The sequence below is a fragment of the Notamacropus eugenii genome, chromosome 3 (assembly GCF_028372415.1).
Source record: "Notamacropus eugenii isolate mMacEug1 chromosome 3, mMacEug1.pri_v2, whole genome shotgun sequence".
Taxonomy (NCBI): Eukaryota; Metazoa; Chordata; class Mammalia; order Diprotodontia; family Macropodidae; genus Notamacropus; species Notamacropus eugenii.
Genome location: NC_092874.1, coordinates 228,285,584 through 228,297,665, shown reverse-complemented (window position 1 = coordinate 228,297,665; position 12,082 = coordinate 228,285,584). Strand labels below are relative to the sequence as shown.

General features: G+C 40.6%; 1 long non-coding RNA gene across 1 annotated transcript; it reads right to left on the bottom strand.

Moving 5' to 3' along the window:
- Positions 1 to 2,623: 2,623 nt before the first annotated feature.
- Positions 2,624 to 10,569, bottom strand: LOC140534192 (uncharacterized). The gene is made up of 3 exons (XR_011977209.1): positions 10,327 to 10,569; positions 3,453 to 3,584; positions 2,624 to 2,862 (listed from the first exon to the last, which is right to left on the bottom strand). It is a non-coding gene; the product is annotated as an uncharacterized lncRNA (long non-coding RNA).
- Between the last annotated feature and the right edge of the window lie 1,513 nt (positions 10,570 to 12,082).

Here is a 12,082-nt window from a genome sequence, read left to right as displayed (position 1 = left end):
ATTATCATTTTATCCTTCTTTCTTATATTGTTGGAGTTATATATTGTCTGGAGTCACTTATCTGAGATAAGAAAATTGGGAAAAAAACTGAGAGAAGTGACTTTCTCAAGGTCACACTATTAATGACATTTTCCAGTCATTTCGAAACCATGCTTCCTGCTCTGGATCTCCTCTTCCTACCCCTACCTCTAGAGCCTGGAATCTGGCCCTGAGAACCAGAACTTCAACAAGTGAGTTTCACTTTATCTTGCCCAAAGCCAGGGCACTAAGGTACTTTGAAATAATGTTCAATTCATGCCATTTCTCCTGCTGTGTACAATGGAACTAGAACTGCATTCCTGGGACCATGGACTCTTCTTCTCTGGCCCAGAACCAAACCACCATTCCACTTCCTGACCATCAACAAACCTCCCTCCTCCTTCATCTCCAATTTCAACTCCCCTTTACATATTGCCTTGTCCTATTAAAAGAGTAACTTCTCTGAGTTCAGAAAGCAATCTTACTAGCTTGTTTTCTGTATTCTCACTGCTTAGTACAGTGCCTGACACGTAATACATGCTTAATAAATGCTTTTTATTTCATTCATTATGCTGTCACTAATCATGAAGAACTTCTTGGAAGAAGTATATTTCACACTCTAATTTAAAAGAAACTGAAAAATATGAGATGGCAAGCTTTCCTCTTGCATTTATTGTGTCTGTGATTCTTAAACCATAGATGGTGGAACTTTATAAGGTCAACTCCATATGCAAGGAGATGGCAGCCCATAGACAGAGGTAAGTATGGCTAGAAAAGGCAACAGAGGCCTACACACGGATACTGAAATGCTGGTTTCAAATGCTAATCACATGAGTTGTCCCAGCAAGGCAGTTAAACTTTGTTGCCCATTTATTTTCCTGTTTGAGCTTAACTATATTATTTAAATTCTTTACCATTTGACTTATGTCTCTAGGATGATCCGTGGATGGAGTGTTACAAAAGGGTTCCCTGTATAGCAGGGAAGTCTCAGTACAGTTTTAAGCTTTCAGTCATTTCAGTCATGTCTGATTCTTCATGACAACATTTTGGGTTTTGTTGGCAAAGATACTGGATTGGTTTTCCATTTTCTTCTCCAACTCATTTGTCAGATGAGGAAATTTAGGCAAACATGGTTAAGTGACTTGCCCAGAATCACACAGTTAGTATCTGAGGCCAGATTTGAACTCAAGAAGATGAGTCTTCCTGACGTCATGTCCAGCATTCTATCTACTACACTACTTAGCTGCTGACCAGTTTTAAACTATCAAAGCTTATAACTACATTAGGACTTTTTGGGACACTCTGTACTAGTGGGCACTCAAGCTGTGACTTCCAGAAATGGCCATCCAAATCATTTCATACTGAACATGAATGCTGAATGATCATGGGATCATAGACTTAGAGTTGGAAGAAAACTCAGAGGATATCCAGTCAGACCCCTTCACTTTATAGAGAAGGAGACTGAAGCCCAGAGAGATTATGTGACTTGTTTAAGGTAGTAAGGGCCATAGGTAAAATTTGAACCCAACACCTTTGAGTCTAGAACCAGTGCTCTTACTATATATCAGTGGGACTCGAAGGGAATCTTTGTAAGTTTAGAAAGATACTGATAAGCTGGAGAGTACCTAATGCTAACCTATGGAAGAGCCTTAAGTTCACATCATATGAGGACCAGTTGAAGAAATGGAGATGTCTACCCTGAAGAAGCTTTAACACAAGGTAGATATAATAACTGTCTTTAAGTATTTGAAGGAATGTCATGTGGAATATAGACTAGAATTTTCTGTTTGACTTCACAGGGTAGGAGCAAGGCATGGAAGCTGCCGAGTAATTATCAGATTTAGGACGGAACAACTTCTTATTAGACAAAAGCAAAATGGGGCATCCTGGGAAGGAAAAGTTTCCCCTCACCCGAGGTCTATGAGTCAAAGCTAGATGGCCACTTCTGAGACTAATGTGAAGAGGACATTTGTTCTCCAAGTCTTTTGGGACTAAATGGTCTCTGAAGACCCAGTTCTAGATTCTCAGATTCTATTTCCCAGATGGTGGAGGGGAGTGGTTGGGAGGCCTGGAGGGCCCCAAAATAATGGTTGCCAAGTGGCTACTGGTAGGATATCATGATGTTGAGGTGATACGTCTCCATTAGACTAAACTGTACATGAGGTACGTATGGGCGGGAGGGGGAGGTAGGAAGAGGAAAGGAGTTTCATGTGATTTGCTTAAGTGGAAACAGAGAGAAAGAGGGTTAGGAATAGTAAGTTTCAAACCCCTAGATCCAACCCTGACTAGAGACCCCAACGAATTGGAAGGAATTGCCTTGAATACATATGAAAGACCTTACATCTCATAAAACCTGTGTGGAACTATGATCTGCTCAGCTGACAAAATTCTTCCAAGTATTTGGAAATCTGACTCTAGAGGAGTAACATAGAGGCCCAGGTCTCAATGTCCATCCACAGTCCTTCTTTCTCTCTGCCCTTTTCCTTTCTTCCCTGTGTGGGCACAACCCCAGTATTTCCAGTCCCATCTCTATGCTAGAGCACCTTAGAGGGTGACTCCTAATGAAGATACGGGTATCTAAGGGATATTACAAACAGACTGAGACTTTTTTCCTTTCCATCACCAGATAAGTTTTATTAAATGTTGTAGACTCTGTCCCCAGCTCCATAGATGATCAGAGAGTGATGGGAGGGGTAAAAAGGAGGCAGACGAAGGAGGCAAGAATGGGACATCATGCCTATGGTCTCTGCTGTCTCTCCTGGGTTTTCCTCCAATTAAACTTCATTAAATCATCCAGATAGCGAATGGCTTCTTCAATATACTTTTTTAGTATCTTCACAAAGTCTGGAAAGAAAACATGAGTAGAAACCTGAATCTTTACCACCATTATCACCTTCTTTATTGTGAAATTCCTTCCCACAAAAGGGCCAGGATGCTCCACCCCCCTCCAGAACAAGATATCACTAGATAGCAGGAGAACAGATGCCTGGAGATAGAGAAGAAGCGCTTGACTCTTGTCAATACTTTGGTGGGTAGGAGGTGGAGATAAAGGATGGATCAACCAGCCTTTCTCTCCCTCCCTTCTTCAAAGTGAGGAGGGTAAAATTAGATAGGCTTCTGCAGTGCTTCCCTTCCCCATCCTGAGGGAGTCCTGAACTGAGGAAGAAGGGATCCTTTAGTCACTCCCTTAAACACTCATCCATGTCACATTTTTCTTAGATCAGTCACAAGTAGGGAGCCTTGGGACTCACTGTCCTAAGCTAGGTCTCAGAACAAGGAGAAGCAGAGGAAGAAGGAAGTATAGACAGTTCCAAGCTGAGTTCCCTGGGAGGTTTAGTATACCTTACTTTAGTAGGAACCAGTGCTGAACTCTGAGAAACTGAGGAATTAATATAGTAAGTCCATTAAGTAGGAGTAGACAGATAAAAACATACTGTACGATGAAGTCTTTCGCGTGGTGTCAGGAGCAATGGTGGCGTCACTGGCTGTGATACTGATCCTGGCAGAGTCTCTGACTATGGTCTCTTCCTCCCTGAGACTGCTGTCCACTGTTGTCTCTGCAGGGACTGCACATGAGACAAAAGAGCTCTGGATCAACCCATCGCCCAAAGGCAGCAGCGTAGTCTTGCTTTTTAAATTCTTTTTTTTTTTTTTTACAATCACATATAAAAACATTTTTAACATTGTTTTTTTTAAATTTGGAGTTCCAAATATTTTCCCCCTTCCCTCCATTCCGCGCTCTTTGAGAATTTGATATAGATTATACACGCATAGTCTTGCAAAACATATTTCCATATTGGTTTTCTTATGAAAGAAAATAGAGATCCCCCTCCCAATTAAAAATATGAAGAAAAGTAGAATATATAGTTATAGATGTGTCTGTCTGCATTCAGACTTCATCAGTTCTTTCTCTGGAGGTGGATAGCATTTTTAATCATAAGCCCTTCAGATTCGTCTTAGATCACTCTATTGCTGAGAATAGCAAGTCATTCATAGTTGATCATTGTACAATACCGCTGTTGCTGTGTGCAATGTTCTCCTAGTTCTGCTCACTTCACTTTGCAGTAATTCATGTAAGTCTTTCCAGGTTTTTCTGAGAGCATCGTGATCATCATTTCTTATAGCACAACAGTATTCCATCATAATCACATACCACAATTTGTTTAGCCATTCCCCACATGATGGGAATCACCTCAATTTTCAATTCCTTGCCACCACAAAAAGAGCTGCTACAAATATTTTTGTACATGTGAGTCTTTTTCCTTTTTTTTAAATCTCTTTGAGATACAGACCCATTAGTGACATGCAGCAACCTTGTCTTGAAGAAATGAAAGATTCAGAAAGGCAATGAGGCACTCTTCAGTTGAGTCTACTGAGAGGGGAATCATACCTTTGCCTTTTCTCACCTCCAAAAAAAATTTGTCTTCTCTCTTCCTTGCCCTGCCTTGTCCTTTATTCTGAAATTGACCTTATCTCATTTCTTATGCCATTGTCAGACTGTTTAGTATTGACACACAATAACCTTTGCATAAAACACTCTAGAATATAAAAATTATTCCAGTGCTTAATCTGGGTCCAAAACGAGGATCAGAACCCCACATCCCTTTCCTTCCTGAAGACAGAAGCTTTTGGAGGTTCATTCTATTAGAGTGGATGTCCTGGATTGTAATTAGATGTACTCATCTTTTGTCCTCAATCTTTCTTCTATCCCTTCCCCCCACCAACCTCCCCTCCACCACACACACACACACACACACACACACACACACACAAACACACACCTACCCAGAACTAGCAGCTTTTTTTTCTGTGCTTACTATGAATTTCAGTATTTAGTATTACTCTGAGCCGAGAGACGTAATGAAAAGATCCTTAAATTTGGGGCCAACAGATCTGGCTTTAAAAACTGGCTCTTATACTTGTTATCTGTGTACTCTTATGTGATTTCATCTCTAGGCCTCAGTTCCTGTCTGCAAAATGAAAGGGTCAGATTCAATTATTCTAAGGTCATTTCTAGCTTTAGGTCTTATAATCCTAACCATGTATGCAAAGCAAATTTAAGTCAATTCAGTAAACATTTGTTAAGCTTTCATAAATGATGCTCAATGCAATTAATAGAAGACTTTATCTTTTCCTAAAGATCAATGTCCAGGAATGAGAAACCCTTGACAGCTTGTTCAGTCTTTAATTATCCCCACTATCAGAAAAACTAAACCTTTGCAACTGCAATCCATTTCGACTCCTTGTCAATAACCATGGAGAATATCTTGTCAATACCTTCTATCTAATAACCTTCCCCCAAAAATGTACAAACTCTGCTCCAAAAGACATTAGAGATCAGATCCAGGAGTTTCTAGCCCAGGGTCCTCAAACTTTTTTTTTTTAATATTTTGATAATTATATTCAATATAATTGTTTTCCTTTGTAGTTCCATGTATTTTATTTTATACATCTAAAAATATTCTTTTGAGAAAGGGTCCATAGGCTTCACCAGACTTCCAAAGGGATCTATAACACAGAAATTTTTAAATTCCTGATCTAGTCCAACCTCCTCATTTTACACATGAGAAAACCAAGATGTATAAAAGGAAAGGGAAGATAAGTATTTTTTTTAAAGCAAGTACTATATGCTAGACACTGTGCCAAATGATTTGCAAATATCATCTCAGTTGATCCTCACAACAACCATGTGAGGTAGGTGCTATTATTATGCCAATTTTACAGTTAAAGAAACTGAGGTTTTTAGCTGGGGGTCACACAGCTAATATATGTCTGAGAAAGGATTTTAACTCAGAACTTCTGGATTCCAGTCTCAGAATTCTATCCATTGCCATGATAACCTAGCAAATCACCTGATCTTGTGAACTTCTATTTCTCTTTCCTTTCATGGAAAAAATTCTCGAAAGAATAGTAATCATCACTCACTTTCCTCACCCTTCATTTTTTCTTTTATCCCTCACAATATGGCTTCTATTCCCACTACTCTAAATCTGATCTCTGCAGATATAATTCCTTACCTTAAGAGTTTAGGATATACTGGGGGAGAAAAGAATTGAACACACAAAGAAGAAATCTACATAAGATGTGGCGAGAGACTCAAGGAAGGACAGATCTTTTAGCTGGGGGAATTAAGGATGCTTCATGGAGGAAATGGTACCTGAACTGGGCCTTGAGGAAAGAGAAGGATTTTTAATAGATATAAATTTTTAGTAAGGGGAAGGATTAGGGATTCCAGGCATGATTCATCAGCCGGAGATAGGCATGGCAAGATGGGAAAGGTGAGTCAGACATTTTGACTTGACTGTAGAGTAGTAACCAAAGGGGATTAGTATGAGATAAGGCTCATGAGAAGTACATTGGAGTACTGAGTTTATACTTCATTAGGCAATGGAGATCTACTTGTTGCTACTGATGCTCCTTCTTGAAGAAGACCAATGATACCACATAGATGAATTAGACATGAGTAGGGCAGAGCTACCTAAGAGTTTTCAGCACAGGAATGAAGCAATTAGAGTAGTTCTTTAGGAAGTATAACAGTGTAGAGGATGAGCTTCGAAACTAGAGGACCAGTTAGGAGACTGTTACAATAACCCAGCTGAGAAGACATTATTGGCCACCCTCTTTTTCTTTTTCTCTTTTTTTGCGAGGCAATTGTAGTTAAATGACTTGCCCAAGGTCACAGAGCTAGTAAGTGTCAAGTATCTGAGGCAGAATTTGAATTCAAGTCCTCCTAATTCCAGGGCTGGTGCTCTATCCACAGCACCACCTAACTGCCCCATACCCCTCTTTTTCTTGTTATTTTTTTTTAATCCCTTGACTTCTGTCACATTAAACCTATTTGGTTCTCCTACCTTTCTAACTGCTTCTTTTATGTTTCCTTCACTTCCTCTCCCCTTAATGTGAACATTCACAAAGTTCCATCCTTAGCTCTATATCCATCTCTCCATATAATATCTCCCTTGGCAGTCTGGGCCCCTCCCACAGATTCAAACATCATCTCTCCGGGTGACTCCCAAATCTAACCCCAGCTCTGATACTTTTTCCAATATCTGGAATGTCATTTCCAAGAATGTCTCCACCTGAAAGCCAACACCTTGAATTGAACGTATTCAAAATATTCTCCCCAAACCTTCTCTTCTCCTGACTTCCCTCTTTCTGTTCATAGCACTCTCTTGACAGAGTTTAGGCATTAAATATGAATCATCTAACTTCCTCTTCCCTCACTTTCTAAAGCCATCGATGACTAACTTTTGTTGATTCCCCATAACATTGGTCATATTTGAGCCCTCTTTTCAGAGTTCTTGTGAGGAAAGAGCTCTCAAATCTTAAAATGCCATATAAATATGAATTATTGTGGTTGCTGTCATTAAAACACAGTCACGCTTCTAGCTCTTATCATCTTTCCCCAAGATGGTTCCAGAGGAGAAAGTGAGGCTAGTGGCTTTGCACAACCCTCCCTCGCTTAAACCCAATACACATGCATGTCACAGTGACATCTCATGATGATGCCATGGCCCTCTTCAAGAACAAAGGACAAATAGCAATCTTTCCCCTGAGTTATTGCAATGAACTTGAGACTGACCACTTCTCTTCTCCTCTACAGTATCACTTTCATACTACTGCCATATTCTTCTCTCCACTGGACATCTCTAATCACACCATTCTCCTACTCAATACTTTCCAGTGGCTCCCTGGTGTCTAAAGTTCAAACTCCTTAGCCTGGCATTCAAGCCCACCTTCATCTAGGTCTAACCTACCTTTTAAATCTTTCACTTTTAATAGCTACAATAATAGCAATTCAGACTTACCTAGCAATTTAAGGTTTCCTTACAACTCCATGAAGCAGATAACAAAAAGCATTTTAGTAACATTTTAGAGATGATAAAATTGACTCTAAGCCAAGATTCATACCCATTGACCCAGCATGGCTGTCCACCACACCACACTGCTCTTAGACTTTTCTGACCTCACCTTCCCCATTTTTGTTGTTGTTGTTCGGTCATTTCAGACATGTCTGACTCTCTGTGACCCCATATGGGGTTTTCTTGGCAAAGATACTGGAGTAGTTCGCCATTTCCTTCTCCAGATCATTTTACAGATGAGAAAACTAAGTCAAACAGGATAACACAGCTAGTAAGTACTTGAGGTCAGATTTGAACTCGGCTTCTCCTGACTCCAAGCCTGGTGAACCAATGACTTACAATCAGAAGAAATCTCTCCCTATCTTATGTGAACTCCTATACTGCAAAACTCAACTTATTGAATTCAAATTGGGCCTAGTGACTTGCTCATGGATATACAATAAATAAATAGCAGAGCCAGAACCAGAACTATGTTTCCTGACACTTGGATTAGTGGCCCTTTACCTAGTAGATAGAATGGTGGACTTGGAGTCCAGAAGAGCTGGGTTCAAATCCCACCTCAAATGCTTGCTACCATTTTGTGACCCTGGGCAAGTCACTCAACTTCTCTTCAGTTCCTTATCTCGTGTGTGTGTGTGTGTGTGTGTGTGTGTGTGTGTGTATTTGTCCTTCACTGACAAAGAAGACCATGCCATCAAAGAAATAATGACATGACTTGCACTTGACTTTGTTTTTAGTGAAGGAGGGCTGTGCAGGTCACCAGCTTCACTTCTCCTCCAGAGCCATCTGAATCCAGTGACCAGAAATTCATCACGATGACTGGAGATGACCCAGGATGAGGCAATTGGGGTTAATTGACTTGCCCAGTCACACAGCCAGTGAGTGTCAAGTGTTTGAGGTGAGATTTGAATGCAGGTCCTCCTGACTCCTGCACTGGTGCTCTATCTACTGCATCACCTAGCTACCCTCAATAGTTTTAAAAATGTCTTAAGGTATATATGACTTTCCCACAGGGACAATAAATAGTCCAAGAGGGAGTTACATTTCTAACCAAAGACATGATGCCCAAATTTTTATAGAAATAATCACAAATGCCACATTTAAACAGTTTGCAAGGGCACAAATGAAACTTTCTGGAGGCTTTACGTAGAATTGGCTGCCCATTGTGACTCTTCTCTCTTGGATCTAAAAACCCCCATTTCCAGCACAGATACACAGAGGATGTCTTCAGAGTGAGACTTTGTGGAAGCTTGACTTTGGGTGGCACTCTATCCATCTGTCATCATTTCACAGTAATCTTTTCTCTCTGGAGCCCCATATTGTCTGCCTATGCTACCCTTTCCCATAAAAAGATCCTAGAGACACCCACATATCCATAGCACTATGAGTAACAAACAGAAGAACAAAACTGGAAAAGTCAGTGCTCTATGATTAGAAAAAAGCTGAACAAATTGTGGCATAGGAATGTCATGGAATGTTATGGAATGTTGCTGTTTTGTAAGAAATGAGGAATATGAGGAATTCAGGAAAGCACAGGAAGACATATGAATTTGTATACCTTCTATTGCTAAATGCAATCATTTAATGTTGGTTCTCAGCTTCTAAGACATCTGTGAGTCTTTTAATATCCCTGACCACTATTCTTTCTCACTCTTTTTCCCTCAACTTCAGAAACACAATACTCTTCTGGCTTTCCTCCTACCTCTTAAAGTCAAATTCTTATCCTTTGCTGATTCTGTCATCTCGCCTTGAACCATTTACATCAGTGTGCTCCAAGAGTATGGCCTTGACCTCTTCTCTTCCCTCTCTATGCTCTATCCCTTGGCAATCTTAATCATTCTCAAAACTTCCACTGGAGCTTATTTGAAGTGATTTATAAATCATTGGTAGCTTTGACCTCCCTTCTGAACTTTGGTCCTGCCTATTTCACTCCTTTCATATGTGTCTTCACATCCTTCTCTGAATTCATTATATTAGCTTTTGGGAGCACAGTGATATTCCATTTATGAATCACAACTCACTTAGTCATTCTCCCATCAACAAGAATTTCCTTTTTACCAGTTATTCACTAGAAAAAAAAATAAGAGTTGCTATATAGTCTTATTTGATCCTCCTGAAGGCTCCATGAGTGTAGACTGGTTCAATAATTGGGTTTGGTACTCTAATATTCCTGGCCCCAACTCCAACCCCTTAGGGACAAAACCAAGATTGATTTCTAGCTTCCAAAGTTTGGTAGGGACTTGGAAGGGTCATCTTGTCCAGCTGCCTGTCTCTGGCCAGTCCTCCCATCCAGCCACCCCATAAAGGTCACTGCAATCTCTTTTTTATTACGGAAGCCTCTGGATGCAGCCTGTCTGAATTGGGAAGGGGTGATTCTCTCTTACCTATATCCTGTCCTGGATGGGAAAGTAGGGGTGGATAAGAGTGAAGAAGTAAGGGGACTTACAGCTGGAGCCCACAGCACAGGCCACACCGACCAAGAACAGGATGGTGAAGAACTTCATGGTCTTAGTGTCGTGGATGACAGCCTAAGAAATGCAGGTAATGCCCAACTTGAGGAGAAGGCAGGTCCTTTTAAATATGGCTATATCCAGTGGGAAGTAATGGGAAGGAGAGAGGGGCATGGATTCCAAGAATGGGGCTTAGCAACCTAGACACTTTGTTCCTGTTCAGGAACAAAGACAGATGTGTCTTCAGGCCCTGTTCTGGGAGGCCAAGAGACTTGAGGAAGAGAACAATGGTGTCTCTGTCCATTTAAGGTTGTAATTGGGTAAGAAATGGGCCTGCCCAAAGACAATTGGGTGCATTCCGATGATGACAAACCTGAGGGTAGAATTTCCAGGGACTCATCTAACCCCAGGGGCCCCCTCCTAAAAGAAGTTTCAAAAATCAGGAAGAGATTTATCTGAGAGTGGGAGATGTCCCACCAATGGAAGGGACTTTAAAGAATACCTAGCCTGCCCCTTCCCCTCCTCTTGCCCCATTTTAAACAGGAAGGAATAAGATTTTTTAACCTCAGGTCAAGAGGAAGGACTGATGAGATAAAAGGAACCACTGGGAAATATCTTCTACATTGAGATTGTGGTTACCATCCACCCTGGTCCTGGTTCCATATGAGGTGCCATTTAGGCATGCTCAGAGTGAGAAAGTGGACATGTTCTGTGTCCACTGATCCACTCTTGTCCTTACTTCCCATGGTTTACTCAAGGTTTAAGACCTCACAGGTCCTAGACACTTTGATTTCCCAAAGAAGAAAATTTGGATAAAGTCATTTTCTGTGTTCATTTCTTTCATTTTAGTAGAGGTGGAAAAGATTGACGGTGGCATAACTTGGCCTCTGCCTTTCACTGTGTCTCTTTTTGTTTTCTTTTTTCCCTCTCTTCAATAGACATATAGATACATAATGCATATATATTATATTCTTAAAGATATCTATTCAAACACTCAAGTTTATAATAAAAACAATTTTTAAATATTCAACACACATTTCCAAAGCCCTTTAGCTTTATAGGACCTGAATGTCAAGTACAAAATTCAGGCCCTGCCTCCTTTCCACAACAATCCCCTGAGTTGGATACTCAGGCCTCCTTTACTGACTCCAATCTCACTAAACCCAGGCCCAAGACTATCCCTTCTCTATATGCACTGGGAGTCATTCAGCACCATTATAGAGATCTGAGATGGAAGACCCAGAGGCCATGAAGTCATGACTACTTCTCTCCCAGAACACCCAGGTCACCTGGTCGGGGGGGGGGGGGGGGGGAAGCATCAGCTACTTACAGGATAGTATTTAAACAAATCAATCAAAGCTGGAATTCTAAGAGTAACAGAGTGAACATCCACAGGGGCTTAATCAAGGCAAATTGCCTAGCCCAGGTGAATTTTCAAGCAGATAGAAAAGGAGAGGAAGACCAAGGTTTTGTAGAAGAGAGAGCAAAATGTATTTTAGTTGAAGAACCTAGAGAAGGAGCACAAAGCTTTTGGAAACTGTAACCTCTAAGGTTAAGGTTAGGTGTATTTCTTGAAATCACTACATAATTGTTGCCGCCACATAATCATCACACCCTGTTTTTTCAGTTCAAAAATTGGTTTGTGACCTTTTATCACGTGATTGTTGCATGGTATAATTCAGTTTATCACTCCACTAAATAGAGCAGCAATGTATTCACCAGTGGCATGTGGATACACATTTATCTCTTGCA